Below are 14,163 nucleotides of genomic sequence, written 5' to 3' on the forward strand. Positions count from 1 at the left end.
GCCAGGAGCTTGCTTGGGAGACCCCACCTCCTCAATTTAGCCCATAGTTTCTCCCTTATTTACCAGGTCAAAGGCTCTGGAGAAGTCTACCCAAGCTCCATAAATCGGGCCCTCTCCATATTTTTTAGAGTGTTCTGCTAAGAGACTCAGGGTGATGCCATTTAATGTTGTCGACATCCCTCGTCTGAATCCTGTTTGAAATTTGGAAATGATGTTATTTGATTTGGCCCAATCCTCTAGCTCTAACAAGAGGATCCGCATAAAAATCTTGCTTCCAATATCCAAGAGCGCAATTGGCCTATAGTTTTCAGGCTGGGATCTATCCCCCCCCCTTATAGAATAGTATTATAACTGCTTGTTTTCAGGAAGGAGAAAAGCATTTTGACTCTAGTATTCCCTATAAAGGGTATCAAGAAGGGTCGCCCAAGTGTTTACATTGTTCTTCAAAACCTGATAAGTTAACCCATTTGGGCCCGCTGCCTTTGATGATGAGGCGCTCATAATCAGTTCTTTTACTAGTTTTATGTCAAAATCGAGTTCCCACTTAACGTCCTCCTGAAATACTTCCAGGGTGGTTGACATGTTTTTAAAGTTTTTTGTCAAGTAGTCTGTCCATCTCTTTTCTGGAACCAGATTACATTGGATGTTGTTACTGGCTGATTCTTTGCTATTGATGATCGACCAAAAATTACGAGTGCTATTGTCACAGAGAGCCTCCAGCATCTGTTCATTATCTTGTTGGTGACGAAGGACCTTTCTTGCTCATGACCATTGCTTATAATTTCTGATGAGCTTTTTCTGTTCTGTTTGAAGTTCCGATGGATTCGTAATAATCTTCTTTAACCGTCTAACTTCGCGCCTCAAGGTCCTTTTTTGAAAACTCTTTTTATGGATTTTTACCAGATAACAAGTAAACATGCCACACCCCCCCACCTCCCCCAACTGCGACGAGCATGATCCCTTTATCTTCCTTCAAAACGGACTAAGAGTCTACAGTCAATGCAAATCCAGCAGTCTCAATCGCTGTGGGCACCACATCACCTTAAAATCATCTCAGAGAACACGCAATAACTCCCCCCAATCCGCAGCAAAGCACTGGATCTTATCGTCCATGGCGTATGTCGCCCATTCCAAGGCCACTATTTCCCACATTTTTCGGAACCAGTCTTGAATCGCAGGGACCTCGGGGCCCTTCCACCTTCGGGCTATTAACAACATTGCAGCAAGATTCATTATAATTTTGGCCTTTTCCCTTCCTCTAGGTTCCCCTGCTTCCAGACCCCCCGGACGCCCAAGAGGATTTGCGCTGGTGTCCTTTTGTCTTCCAGCCCGAAGGCCTGCTCCTGAGCCTCCCGTATTTCCCCCCAAAACAATGCAATTCTTGGGCAACTCCACCAAATATGCTCCGCGGAGCCTACCATCCCACAGCCCCTCCAGCAGAGCCCAGACAGTGTAGGATAGAACCTATGAAGTCGGGCAGGGGTATAGTGCCACCCAAACAGAATCTTATACCATGCCTCTTGTAGCTGGGGGGGCTTGACCAATTTAGGGATCCTTCTCCACAGCCTCTCCCAGTCCTTCCTGCTGATTTCATACCCCAAGATCCGCTCCCACTCCCGCATGTAGGCCCATTGTGCCCCCGCACTCGAGCCGATCAAGATCTTATAAATGTTGGAGATGAGGTGCCTCACCCCATCGTTGGTGAGCAGGAACTTTTCAAAGGATGTCGGATCCCTTGTGGCAGCCTTCTTGACCCCTGGTTGTAGTACCCAATGGCGTAGCTGCGCATACCTTAGCCTCTCCCCTTCCTGGACAGCAAAGTGCCTCTTACAATTATAAAAGGGTAACAATTCCCCCCCAGCAAACATATCGGATAATGTCCGACATCCGCCCTCCTTCCACTTCATGAAAGTTCCCCTCTCCATACCCGGTGAGAAGTCTCCATTGCCAAATATGGGGGTGAAGGGAGATGGGAAAGTGGAAGTCCCTTTAGAGTTCGCCAACCTGTCCCAGATATCAGGCATTCATTTAGTTATGGAGCTTTCGTACAGGTGCCAAGGCCTAGAGGGTTTCGGGAGTCACAGAACTTCTGCTAAGTTACGATGCGCTACGGCCCTGTCCATCCGCACCCACAATTTGTCCCGCGACCCTTCCTCCCCCTTCAGCCATTCCCTGATGAGTCGAAGCTGTGCTGCCTCGTAATACCGCCTAAAATCTGGCAAAGCAAGACCACCCTCGCTCTTAGGAGCGATCAAAAGTTTGGCACTCACCCTAGGTCTTTTCCCTTCCTAAACGAAACCCTTAGTCATTGCTCCCAACTCCCTAAAGTAATTTGCCAGTATTGGCTGCGGGACTGGCTGAAAAAGATACAAAAACCGCGGGAGTGTGACCATTTTGACCGCTGCTATCCGCCCTATCCAGGACACCCTTAAATCTCTCCACCGCTGGAAATCCCTCTTGATTGCTTTGAGGAGAGGAGGGAAATTTGCCGAGAACCAACCCGCCAACGTCGCCGTAATCCTAACACCCAAGTACAGAATCCAACTCGAGCTCCACAGGAAGCTAGTATTCACTCTGAGGCTCTCCCTCTCTGCCCCCTCAAGCGTTAAGTTCAGCACCTCCGATTTATTAGCGTTAATTCTTAGCCCTGAAGCTGCCTCAAAGGTCTCTAAGAGGGCCATACTCGCCTGCAATGATTCCTGTGGGGCCTCGAGCATGAGCAGCATGTCATCCGCAAAAGCTGCAACCATATGCTGCTCTCCTCCAAATGGGACACCCCGAATCTCCCCCATCTCCCGGATTGCTTGAAGCAGCGGCTCCAGATAGATTGCAAACAATATTGGGGAGAGAGGGCAGCCCTGCTTTGCCCCACTCTGCAAGAGAACCTTTCTGGAGGCGACCCCATTTACAATCACTCTAATCGAGGGCGCCTGATAGTTGCCCTTGACCATTGACAGAAAGCCACCCCCAAAGCCCATCTTTTCCATTACTCTGAAAAGGAATGACCACTCCATGCGGTCAAAAGCCTTTTTGGCATCTAGAGCCACCAGGGCCGCAGGAGTGTGCGTTTTCTGCACCTTTTCAACAATGTGGGCCACTCTACGGATGTTGTCCGCGGTTTGTCGGCCCCTAATAAACCCGGCCTGGTCAGGGTGGATCAGATCTGGGAGGATAGAGTCAAGCCTGTTGGTCAGAATCTTAGTGTAGATTTTTGCGTCAAGATTAATCAACGCTATAGGGCGATATGAGGCCCTCTCCTCAGGGTTTTTATTAGGTTTCAGAATTAAAGTGACCTTGGCCTCCTCCATGGAAGGGGAAATTCTACCTGTGAGACGAAAAGAGTTAAATAACGAGGTGAGGGGTGGGATCAGCTGTATACTAAACAGTTTGTAAAAAGTAGCCGTATAGCCATCCGGACCTGGCGCTTTGCCAGATGGGAGAGCTCTTATCACCTCTCGCACCTCCTCCTCCGTGATTTCCAGATTTAGGGCTTCCCTCGTCTCATGGCTAATCTCCGCTAACTGGATCCTCTGGAGGAACTCTTCCTGCCTGTTGTCTGGGGGATGCTGGGAGGAGTTGTCATGATGCCCGCTCCCGGGGAGCCGGTTCAAGCCCTGCGTCCCTGAAAGCGAACATCCAGTCCCCAAGGAAGGACCCAGCAACCCCATATAGGGGCCCTTTGGACAGTGTCCTGGCGCCTATGGCGCCAGGCTCATAAAAGACGCGCCAGGCTCATTATGGAAGTGCTTGGGTGCACTTACCTGATGCAGACCATGCTGCAGGATCCCGGCCTCCTTGAGGCCTGAAAGGAACTACTTTACCTGTGGGACTAATTTACCATCCGGGCGTAGTCGGGGAAGGATACATACCTGATTGGAGGAAGGATACATACCTGGAACTTCTTCCAAGGCTATTTAAACCCCACCCGAACAGCCACACGTGCTTCGCGTTGTTCTGCATCTAGCAGCTGGACGCTCACCGTGTCTGCTCCTGCATCCTGACTTCTGCCACGCCTGCCAGCATCCTGGATCACCTGCAAAGGAAGAGAAGAAGAGAACAGAAGAAGGAAAAGTCCTTACCTGCTAAATCCGCATCCCGGAGACATCTCGCCGACAATCCTGAAAAGGAAGACTTTTATTTAAAAGCTCATCGCGTCGATCGCTGCAGCGCCGCATTCCACTTACCTTTACAGGGCGCCTCCATGTTCAGCAGCGATCATCCGGATTCGCAGTCACGCCCCAGCGCCTAGGGAGAAAAAGACCAGAACAAAAGGTGAGAGAGAGAAGGGAATAAGGAAAGCTAATTCTCCATGTTAAGACTTAACTGTTGATTCATTCCCTCTTCATTTCGGGTCCGCGCCGCATCCTGGCATTTCCGGGCCCCGGCCCCTAAGGGGAAAAAGAGACATCAGCGTTAATGAGCGAATGAAAGACATTACCAAAAAACGCTCATTAAAGACTTACCTGATTTCTACAAGGATTTCACCTCTCATCTCGGGTCGGTGCCTGTTCCCCGGCATTCCGTACCCCGGCCCCTATGGGGAAAAAGACACTAGCATTAGTACATTAATGCATGGACACAAGGGGAACCTCTTATCAAAAAAAAACTTACCTGGAAGCCAAGCAAGTCTGGTTCTCACCAATCCGAAAATCCAGTGAAGTAACTGGATACCAACGCGCCCCTGCATCAGAAGCAGGATGGAGAGCTCGTCCTTCCAGACCCTAAGGTGAGACGCTACGAGGAATCACAGAAGGGTTTCGAGGAGGGTGAGAGGGGAAAGTGGGAGGCTGATTGCATTACCCCGCAGACAGTTAATCCCCTATTTTCGCCTACAGAAGGATACTTTTGCGAGCCAGACAAGCCAGATTTGGGGGCCCGGTCCAGTCCGTCTTCCGAACCCTGCGCATCACCTTTGAAGAGGTCACAGCAGCGCGAACCAGGCCAGCGCCTCTGTGGGAGTCAGGTGAGCGTTACAGAACGCGAAGCCTTCCTACAAATTCCCACCCAGGCGCTATGGAAAGTTCTGAGACTGATCAGTTGGCCCAATTACTGGGGTAATTACGGGCCGAAGTACATGCCGCTCGTCAAGAGACTAATGCCCTCAGGAGGGAATTAATAATATCAAGAACTGATGACCTGGCCAGACAGCTTTTGCAAGGTCAAGCTGGGCAAACTCCTCTACCCGGTTCCGGAGGGAACCCCGCTCCTGTGGTTTCCAGTAACCCTGTGCAGATTAATCTACCTGGAAACATGCCGCTGGCCCCACCCGAACGCTTTGCTGGAGACCCCAAACGATTCGCCGTATTCATGAATCATTGTCGTTTGCACTTCCTATGCAGACCTGGGGCCTTCCCTAATGATCAGACCAAGGTAGCCTTTGTATTGTCATATCTCAGCGGCTGCGCTGCCCATTGGTCAGTTCCACTGATTACTCAAGATGACCCGATTCTCCGTGATTTTCAAAGGTTTCAAGCAAGCATGGAAAGGTTATTTGCTCGACACTCTCAGGGGCAGGCTCTGGATGACGCACTTCTATCCCTGCAACAGGGCAATCAGGACCTCCTATCCTATATTGCAACCTTTAATAGACTAATTGTGGAAACGGGATGGCCAGAGGATAAAAGAGTCACGTTGTTTTATCGAGGCCTACGCGGAGAACTTAAAGATGTCTTGGCCCAAGTTGTAAATCCGCCCCAAGAATGCACAGAGTATATAGACTTAGTGGTCCAATTGGATCACAGACTTCAAAACAGAAAAGCAGATCGGTCCAGGTTTGAGACCCGGGTGTTGGTGAAGACCCATGCTAATCCCAAGGGAGTTGATGTCTCTGAGCCTATGCAAATTGTAGGGGTTAAAGGACCCTTAACTCAAAAGGAACGTGAAAGGAGGCGGCAGTTAAAATTATGTCTTTATTGTGGGAATTCTGGACACTTTCTACGAGATTGCCCGGCAAAACCGCCGCGAAAGGCGGAAGAAGCCGCTGATAAAAACCATGAAGACTCTGTTTCGGGAAACGACTCCGCCCGACAAGTGTAGGGGTCCGCTTGCCGAGCTTGAAAACTAACTCTCAGACCTCGCATTTCATTGTGCCAATGGTTCTCGTAGATCCAGAACAGCCTAAGCGGTTGCATGCAATAAAGGCATACATCGATAGTGGGGCTATTGGAAACTATGTGGATCGTGAATTGGTCTCTAGGATTAACCTCCCTCTCCGTCCTAAAACCAGCAAAGATGTCATCACCACAGTCGATGGAACTGAAATTGCCTCTGGACCGGTAACACATTCCACTACTGAGGTGACTCTTATTGGTCCCGACGGCCATCGGGAGGGTGTTGTGTTTGATGTAATCAAGGCTCCACAGTTTCAGGTTATTCTTGGAATCCCTTGGCTAGGGACACATAATCCTCAAATTGATTGGCGAGCTAAGAGAATAACCTTCCCGGATTGTACACAAACCTGCTACCCAGAAAACCTGAAGATTAATCTAGCATCTGTAACCTCTGCCTCCATGCAACTACCTCCGGAATACCAAGACTTTCAGGACGTCTTCCAAAAGGAACAGGCCAACACGTTACCTCCTCACAGATCGTACGATGGCCAAATCGATCTGGTGCCCGGTGCACAACCCCCTTGTAGCAGGATTTATTCCCTTACCGAACCTGAGAATCTGCATTTGAGACAATATTTGGATCAATACCTAGCTAATGGTTTTATTCGCCCGTCAAAGTCCCCGGCATCCTCGGCTTTGTTCTTCGTGCCCAAAAAAGAAGGCGACCTTAGAACTTGTATCGATTACCGCGCATTGAACCAGATAACGGTTAAAAACCGTTATCCTCTGCCTCTGATCCCTGAACTCCTTGACCAGGTGAAGGACGCTTGCATATACACCAAGTTAGATCTCCGGGGGGCTTATCATCTGGTACGAGTTAAAGAAGGCGACGAATGGAAAACTGCCTTCCGTACTAAATACGGATTATTCGAGTACCAGGTGATGCCTTTCGGATTGTGTAACGCGCCGGCTGCCTTCCAATACTTCATGAATGATGTCCTTCGGGAACTCATCGATGTTTGTGTTGTCGTATATATCGATGACATTCTGGTGTACTCCTCTTCGGAATCTGATCACAGAAAACACATCAGGGCAGTACTTGAAAAACTGCGCCAACACAAACTATTTGCTAAATTGGAGAAATGTGTTTTCCATACCACAGAAGTCGAGTTTCTAGGTTTCATCCTGACACCCAAAGGAGTCCGAATGGACTCAAGAAAAGTGGATGCCATCCTCAAATGGCCATCACCTAGCTCTGTAAAAGGGGTTCAAAGCATGCTCGGCTTTGCCAATCTCTATCGCAGGTTTATCCCGGAATTTTCACGCGTGGTACAACCCATTACTGCACTCTTGAGGAAAAATAAACATTTTGAATGGTCGGAAGAAGCCGAGCAGGCCTTTCAGGATTTAAAATCTAAGTTTACCTCCGCACCTATATTGAAACACCCGCGTCCAGATCTCCCTTATTTCATCGAGACTGACGCATCCAGCCTAGCCATGGGAGCTGTCCTGTCCCAAAGAGATCCTGAAACCAACCAACTGCATCCTGTAGCATTTTGGTCCAGAAAATTCTCGGCACCCGAGGTTAATTATGCAATCACGGACAAAGAACTGTTTGCCATTAAGTCCGCTTTTAAAGCCTGGCGGCATTATCTGCTTGGCGCTCGACATACCATCACAGTGATCACTGATCACCGGAATTTACAGTATTTGAAAACCGCCAAGGCTCAGTCATCACGGCAGCTCCGATGGGCTTTGTTTTTCGCTGAATTTGATTTCGTGATTACCTATCGACCTGGCTGCAAGAATGGCAAAGCAGACGCCTTATCCCGAATTGGAATGGGAGAATCTGATACAGACTCAGAACCCGTACCAATAATTCCCGAACAGAGGATTCTAGGCATGACTTCGTTACAGACGCTTGAAGACATTCAAGCCAGAGTGAAACAACTCCTAGACCCTACAACCTTACAGGATTGGATACAAAAGGGATCAGACTTTACCATAGATAATGGTTTACCTTATTTCCAAGGACGCTTATTCCTGCCACATAAGGAATTACACAAACTAGTTATTTCCGGTTATCATGATGCATTAATAGAGGGACACCCCGGTATTGCCAAGACAGAGGAAAAGATGAAACGACAATTTTGGTGGCCCTCTTGGCGAAAAGATGTTAAATCTTTTGTGATGTCCTGTGGTGTTTGCGCCCAAAATAAAAGTCAAAAGAAAAGACCAGCCGGTCTCCTTCAACCTCTAGACATACCGCCAGCACCCTGGCACACCCTATCAATGGATTTTATTACGGACCTGCCTCCTTGTTCGGGGTACAATACTATTTTGGTAATTGTGGATTTGTTTTCCAAAATGGCCCACTTTATTCCTTTGAAAGGTTTACCTTCAGCTTCTGCCTAGCCAAAGAATTCCTCGAAAATATTGTTCGGCTACATGGATTCCCATCTATACTGATCTCTGACCGGGGAAGCCAATTCATTTCCCACTTCTGGCGCAAATGTTGTCAAATGGCGCAGATCGACGTAAGATTCTCGACCAGTCACCACCCTCAGACCGATGGTCAGACCGAGAGGACAAATCAGACCCTTGAGCAATACTTACGGTGTATGTTACAGCAATCTGAAAGCAACTGGAAAGACATTCTTTAGATAGCCGAATACGCATATAATAATTTGGTACACTCTGGAACTGGCCACAGTCCTTTTTATACTTTGTTTGGGCATCACCCTCGAACCTCAAACCTTGACTCGCCTCAGAACCTCGGAATGCCTGCAGTAGAACATCTGCATTCTACAATTACCCAAGCCTTCAAAGAGGCAACTACGCATTTACAACAAGCCAAGAGAAAATACAAGGAGAATGCTGATCTACATCGGAGTGAAGCACCTCCGTATCAGATTGGGGATCAAGTGTGGTTAGCTACCAGACATTTACCACTCAAAGGGCCTCAAACTTTTAACCCAAAATATCTGGGACCTTATTCTATTACGGCAATAATTAACCCAGTGGCTGTTAAACTTGATTTACCAGCTAGTATGCGAATTCACCCTGTTTTTCATGTGTCACTTCTGAAACCAGTGGTACCCGGAACCCGACTACTCAAACCTCCAGAACCTATTCTAATAGATGGGGAGCCTGAATTCGAAGTGAAGAACATTTTAGACTCAAAAATGTTTAGGTCAAAACTGTTTTACCTAATTGATTGGAAGGGGTACGGACCTCAGGAGAGGTCGTGGGAACCCAACGACCATGTGCATGCACCTCGATTAGTCAGGAAATTCCACCGACTCTTCCCAGACAAACCAAAACCCCCGGAGGGAACAACCTTGGGAGGGGCCTTGCGGGGGAGTGCTGTCATGATGCCCGCTCCCGGGGAGCCGGTTCAAGCCCTGCGTCCCCGAAAGCGGACATCCAGTCCCCAAGGAAGGACCCAGCAACCCCATATAGGGGCCCTTTGGACAGTGTCCTGGAGCCTATGGCGCCAGGCTCATAAAAGACATCAGTCCTGGCGCCATAGACGCCAGGCTCATTATGGAAGTGCTTGGGTGCACTTACCTGATGCAGACCATGCTGCAGGATCCCGGCCTCCTTGAGGCCTGAAAGGAACTACTTTACCTGTGGGACTAATTTACCATCCGGGCGTAGTCGGGGAAGGATACATACCTGATTGGAGGAAGGATACATACCTGGAACTTCTTCCAAGGCTATTTAAACCCCACCCGAACAGCCACACGTGCTTCGCGTTGTTCTGCATCTAGCAACTGGACGCTCACCGTGTCTGCTCCTGCATCCTGACTTCTGCCACGCCTGCCAGCATCCTGGATCACCTGCAAAGGAAGAGAAGAAGAGAACAGAAGAAGGAAAAGTCCTTACCTGCTAAATCCGCATCCCGGAGACATCTCGCCGACAATCCTGAAAAGGAAGCCTTTTATTTAAAAGCTCATCGCGTCGATCGCTGCAGCGCCGCATTCCACTCACCTTTACAGGGCGCCTCCATGTTCAGCAGCGATCATCCGGATTCGCAGTCACACCCCAGCGCCTAGGGAGAAAAAGACCAGAACAAAAGGTGAGAGAGAGAAGGGAATAAGGAAAGCTAATTCTCCATGTTAAGACTTACCTGTTGATTCATTCCCTCTTCATTTCGGGTCCGCACCGCATCCTGGCATTTCCGGACCCCGGCCCCTAAGGGGAAAAAGAGACATCAGCGTTAATGAGCGAATGAAAAGACATTACCAAAAAACGCTCATTAAAGACTTACCTGATTTCTACAAGGATTTCACCTCTCATCTCGGGTCGGTGCCTGTTCCCCGGCATTCCGTACCCCGGCCCCTATGGGGAAAAAGACACTAGCATTAGTACATTAATGCATGAAAAAAAACTTACCTGGAAGCCAAGCAAGTCTGGTTCTCACCAATCCGAAAATCCAGTGAAGTAACTGGATACCAACGCGCCCCTGCCTCAGAAGCAGGATGGAGAGCACGTCCTTCCAGACCCTAAGGTGAGACGCTATGAGGAATCACAGAAGGGTTTCGAGGAGGGTGAGAGGGGTAAGTGGGAGGCTGATTGCATTACCCCGCAGACAGTTAATCCCCTATTTTCGCCTACAGAAGGATACTTCTGCGAGCCAGACAAGCCAGATTTGGGGGCCCGGTCCAGTCCGTCTTCCGAACCCTGCGCATCACCTTTGAAGAGGTCACAGCAGCGCAAACCAGGCCAGCGCCTCCGTGGGAGTCAGGTGAGCGTTACAGGAGTAGAGCGATTCGTAATACTCAGCGAAGGCCTCCCGGACTCAATCATGATCTGTGACCCTGTCCCCCGAGGCTAACTTCAAGGCTGTTATCGCATTTCCCGTCCTCTTGCCTCTGAGCAGTCGTGCCAGCAGGGAGCCGGTTCTATTGGCCTTCGCGTAATATTGCTGTCGAACCGATTATAAAGCACCCTCCGCCCTCTTAGTTTGCAGAAGTTCCAAATGCCCAATCGCCTTCCTGTAGGATCGCATTGCCCTCCTCGAGGGGGTGCCCCCCTACTGCACGTCTAGCCGCCTCCACTTCCGCTTCCAATTACGATTCCAACTCTTGCAGTTGTTTCTCCCAATGGGCAAATAACGCTATCAACTCCCCCCTAAGAGTAGCCTTAAAGGCGTCCCATCTTATGTCCTCTCCCATGTCACCCTTCTTGTTGGTATCAAAGAAAAACTGAATCTTTTCTTCAACACCTTTTCTGATCACCGGGTCTCTCAAGATGGCCCCCGGGAATTTCCAGCCCCATATCCCCTTTCTCCTCCGACCTACGTCGAGCTCCAGAGAAACTATTTTGTGATCTGCAATCCCTATTGGCCCCGTACACACCTCGCGAATGGCTCCAACTAAAGCAACCGAGACCCATATGTAGTCGATTCTTGACTGGGAACCGTGCACGCCTGACAAGAAAGTGTATCCCTCCTCGTCCCCCCCTTAATTCCCTCCAGGCATCCCTTAGCCCCAACCTGTTGACTCTTTCCTTCAAGTCCGTTGACATCGCGGCTTCCTCACTGCCTCCCGTCCTATCTTTCCTCCAATCCCAGGCAGAGTTAAAATCCCCCAAAAGAACAATTTGACCGCACGAGTGGTCCTCCAACAATTTCAAGACCCGTTGCAGAAAAAGTTGCTGTACCGTATTGGGAGCATACACTACCGCTATCGTCAATGGGACCTCCTGACATTTCCCCTTAACTACAATATACCTCCCTTCCTTATCCCTGAGGACCTCGCAGGGCTTAAAGTCTACCGTGTTCCTAATTGCGAGGGCCACCCCCCTTGACTTGCAGGAGGCCGAGGCGTGCAAGATCTGATTAAAACCTCGTAATTTTAACCTGCCCTGGTCTTTATGGAGCAAATGCGTCTCCTGGAGACCCATAATATCTGGCTTCTCCTTTTGTGTGAAGTGCTCCAGCTTCTTCCGTTTGAGAGGGGTATTCAATCCCCTCACGTTATGTGTTAGCCACTTAAGGGAAACCCCAGTAGAGTAAATACGCCGTGAAGTGGGAAAGACTCCCCCATCTCCCTTCCAACATTGCTTGTTGCCACCCCCCCATAGTCCCCCAAATCCCCCCTCCACACCCCCTCCCCCTGCTGAAGGTTAAGACCTCCCCGCCCTCTCCTCCCACCAACCTCGGGCATCTACGCCCTTTCTTCTTCCAACATGGTTGCACCCCCCGTGACCCCTGAGAATTTAGACACCTTAAAGAGGCCCACCACCTCTGTCTGCCCGTGTCCACTCAAGACTGCCCCGGAGAATCGCTTCTGACTTCACTGGGTGTTCCGTTACGCCGCTGATCGTTTCCTCTGGGTCTCCTTTTTCTCTTCTCTCGTACCGTCGACCAATCCCAGGGCCTGGACCCCGAGCAATCACTCGAGCCCGGAGGGCCTGCCCCGGGGGAGGGGGGAGGGATCCTCCAGCTCAACACGTAGGAGAGCAGCCCCTTCTTGGAGGGAAGTAATTTGTCTCTGGGCTCCCTCCCAATCGAAGAGCAAGCCGAAAGGAAAGGTCCACCTGTATCGGATTGCTTTCTCGTTGAGGACCTTCACCACCGGGCCCATTTGTCGCCTTTTTAGGAGTGTAGTGCTTGCCAGATCCTGGAATAGAGCGATCTGCTGGCCCTCGAAGATAATTGGTTCACGTTGTCTCGCTGCTCTGAGCACTGCCTCTTTCTGAGCATACCGAGTACATGCGGCCAGTACATCCCTTGGCCTCGCCTTCTGACCCTTAGGTAACCGTCCAGTTCAATGCACACGATCCAACTCCACCGCTTCCGGTCTAGTCTCTTCCAAAATGCCTGCAAAGATACCTTGAAGAGTTGCCTTTAGAGACTTATCGGACACGGACTCAGGCGGAATTTTAACCCATATGTTGACTCTACGGGGCTTGTTTTCCAGGTCTTCCACTTGGAGTTCGAGATTTCTGGTGGCCACATCTAACCTCTCTATGGCTTCGCTGTTGGCTGCATTGTCTTTGTCCACTTCTTGGAGACCTTTCTCCAGGATATTGGTCCTCTCCCCCAGCTGTCGCATCTCCTGCTTTCACTCCCCTACAGCTTCGTTCAGGTCAGTGCGCATTAATTGAAACTGCTCCTGAAAAGTCTTAGCTAGGTTGGCCTGCAAGGTGTGTAGCTCACCAATGAACTCATGCCTGGGCATATTTGCCACCTCCTCTGCACGGCTTGGTGCAGGCCCCTCCCCTGACGTGTCCCCCAGGGGCGCGGATCTCTCCTTTGAGTTCTGCGCTGACCACATGGCTTGTAATGTGCTCGTATTGTCACCTGTGGCCTGTGAGTGCTTCTCCCTTCTTCCCTTAGGTTTTGTGGTCATGCTGGCCGCCTTCCCTCCACTAGCCCGTTCCAGCCCAGCTGCGCTTCACTGACCTCTTGCTGCTGCAGGATCCGCTGTCCCTGGCGGCCGTCTGCGCCGAATGAGTCCGTCCCTTAAGTTCGGGGGACCTGCCAGCTATCACTGGGACTCTGCCAGCCTGCCTCCTCACAGGCCGCCCAGGTCAGATGCAGCGACTCTTGAAGTAGAGATGGAGTCCACCACGCGGGCCTAGCGCGTCCCCAGCAGGCAGGCTGAAATCCGCCGGACCTCTCTTCCCCCCCGAGGGGTTTGGGGAAGCAAGTTTCCAACTCGTCCACCCAGTGGGTGGGCTGCTAGACAATCGCCCTTCTCAGGGCGGTGAAGATCGCTCCTCCACTGCCGGCCGCCCCCTGGCCGCGGCCAGCCGGGCGGGAGGCCTCAGGGACCGGGCTCTCTCCTCACAGCGCCCAGGGGCCTAGCACCAGAGCTCGCCTCCGCCTCCGCTCTGCGGCTCCCTATTCCAAGGTCCCGGCCGCCTGGCCTGCAACAGGCTCCGACCACTCAGGCCGCCTCCACTCATGAAGCGCTTCACCCAGGGGGCACCAAGCTCCGTGGCCTGGGGATCCGCCAGAGAGGGAGGATGTCTCCGGGCGCGACGCCCCCCACTGCCTAGCGCCGGGAGGTCTCTCCTTCCCCTCACTCTCCGCGACCCGCTTTCCACAGGTCGGGCCAGCGGCTACCCCCGTCGGGGCCGCGATGCACCTCCCGGGCTC

Source organism: Ambystoma mexicanum, chromosome 6q (assembly GCF_040938575.1).
Source record: "Ambystoma mexicanum isolate Mex_15411 chromosome 6q, UKY_AmexF1_1, whole genome shotgun sequence".
Lineage (NCBI taxonomy): Eukaryota > Metazoa > Chordata > Amphibia > Caudata > Ambystomatidae > Ambystoma > Ambystoma mexicanum.